The 2,364-nt window shown below is 42.2% G+C and overlaps 1 long non-coding RNA gene across 1 annotated transcript in view; it reads left to right on the top strand.

Moving 5' to 3' along the window:
- Positions 1–459: 459 nt before the first annotated feature.
- LOC118479197 overlaps positions 460–2,364 on the top strand; it is a 5,991-nt gene continuing 4,086 nt past the window's right edge. The window contains exon 1 of the long non-coding RNA XR_004859543.1: positions 460–637. This is a non-coding gene — a long non-coding RNA (uncharacterized LOC118479197). The remainder of the gene's footprint in view (positions 638–2,364) is intronic.

The raw sequence follows: 2,364 nt of genomic DNA, 5'->3' as shown, positions 1-2,364 counted from the left end.
TGTGTGTGTGTGTGTGTGTGTGTGTGTGTGAGTGTGCGCGTGTATGTGTTTGGAGGGGGGAGGGGGCTTATGTTTGTAATAAAGAACCCTTTTTTAGACAAGAAAAATTGAAGTCATTGCACTGAGTTACAGGGGTTAATATCAATTACAATTGTCACCCCGCAACTCTGCTGCGTGTGACGTAGTCAGAGATCGCGGCTCAAAACAACAAGTCTTTCGGTCCTTTGAACTCTCGCTGTCACGGAAGCCTCCCCCCCCAAAAAAAACCCCAGCTCCCCGCCCACCCCCTCCTTTTTCCTCCGTCCCACACCCTCTGTGCAACGCCAAGGGCACGTCACTCATCCGCTTCTCAAAGCGAATCAATAGCAAAAAAAAAAAAAAAACGAATCAGAAACTAGGTACCTAGTTTTTGGAAAAATTAACCGGAGACCTAGTTTGGGCTCGTATTCGGTTATTCGAATAATTTATTCGGTTTCTGCCCAGGCCTAACACAACGTGGTTGCAGGTTGAGTCAAAGCACTCTCTGGTCAAAGTTACTCTATCTTTGCCTGAGTGACACTCTCTCGTACTGTCTCGTAGTAGTAAATGTAGTACAGTGGAGACCACATATAACAGGCCCGGTAATAACAGGGATCCGGTAATAACAGGGATTTTTTAAATCCCCGTTTTTCCTACTCTTTGTCTCTATTTAAAGTTATCGGCAATAACAGGGCCTCATCGGATCATAACCGGTTATAGCAGGGACAATGACTCGTAAACAATGTGTGAAGAAAGAGAGAGAGAGTAACGCAGTGATGGAGCAAGCCCACGCAAACCATGCCACTGCAAGCACACGCAGCGTGTGAAGCGAGAGAGGGCTGCGGTGTGCTGCAGACCTCGATCTAGCCCGAAACCTAGCAACACGGGCGCGTAATGTGTCACCAACAATGTCAAGCGCTAGAGAAAATGCCTTTCAATAGACAGAAAATACGAAATTATCCAGGCTGTTGACAAAAGGAAAGCTCGACTGGCAGAGATTTGTCGTCAGTTCGACTTTCCACAAGGGTCGACTCACACCATTATCAAGGATAGAGAGAAAATAGTGGAAGCATACTATACCCCAATGGGAAGTTTGCTCTGGATCAAAAGAAGATTAGACTACCCGATGCAGATGCTGTGGACCAAGCTATTCTGATGTGGTTTAAGGAGGCAAGGAGAAAAGTGGTGTCAACTGTTCGTGAGTACTTGTGGCAAGGGAAACTACCCATGAATAAGTATAGCTGGATTAGTCTAAAAATGCTTACTTTTCTTGCATTTCTGATTTAACAGGGATCTGATATAACAGGACATTTTCTCGACTCCCACCATCCTTGTTATATCAGGTTTCCACTGTAGTAGTAGTAGTAGTAGTAGTAGTAGTAGTAGTAGTAGTAGTAGTAGTAGTAGCAAAGATCGTGTAGAGAATCTTTGGTAGTAGATTCTATCTAGTAGGCAGTTTAGTGAAGGTGCACGCGGCAGGGCGAATCGGCCTCGATACGCCCCGTAGACTTTTGCGATCGGCCACGAAGCCTCGTGTTTTGATGGGTCTAAACAACTCAGTGTTAATCGCACTGCCACATCCGCCAGGCCTACATTTTTTTTAAAGGAAAAGAAAGATCATCAAAATGGTTGAATTCGCGTGAAAATCGATTCGGTAGAACTGGAACTATTAAAATTTGCTTCTGAAAACAAGGCAATTTTTATTACTCGATGAAATAAAAACTACTGGCTGTGTTATTCTGTATGAAACTTCAGGACGTATTATTTTCCAACATCTTTTGACGCCTGAGCTGTAGGCCTAGAGGTTGAAGTTTTCACAACACTAATAGATTTAGTAATAGAGCTTTCCGTAAAAAATGCATAGATCTACAAAAGCCGAACCACTGAATCGACCGGTCAGCGACCCGCTCTCCCCTGCTTCGGTACCACATTATCCAACTATTGATACGCGCAGCTATAGCAATTGGGATGAACTGACTGACATAACAATTCACAGTTTTGCTTTTTATTTTACCATATATACATGTATTTGACTTTAATAGTGCAGGTGATTGCTAGATCTAGTTTCCCTGTCTAGAATCAGTAGTAGTAGCAGGCCTATGCTAAAAGCAGCCAGAGAGCCTACAACTGCTAGATCTAGATCTAACCTATTACTATGCCTTTGGGCTTTGGAATTGAAATAAAATGAATTGCACAGTTCTAGTTAATTTTAGATTCAGCAACTATCTGTATTTCCAGAGTTAATAATAACAAATCTCACCATAACAATCACTTTTACTTTTATTAGAATAATTTAGATCCAACTTTTTTTTCTAAAATCTGTTTTGTGCAAACTTATATTTATAT

Source organism: Aplysia californica, unplaced genomic scaffold (assembly GCF_000002075.1).
Source record: "Aplysia californica isolate F4 #8 unplaced genomic scaffold, AplCal3.0 scaffold00038, whole genome shotgun sequence".
NCBI classification, from domain to species: domain Eukaryota; kingdom Metazoa; phylum Mollusca; class Gastropoda; order Aplysiida; family Aplysiidae; genus Aplysia; species Aplysia californica.
The sequence above is the reverse complement of the archived record's forward strand: the minus strand, read 5'-3'. Positions and strand labels throughout refer to the sequence as shown.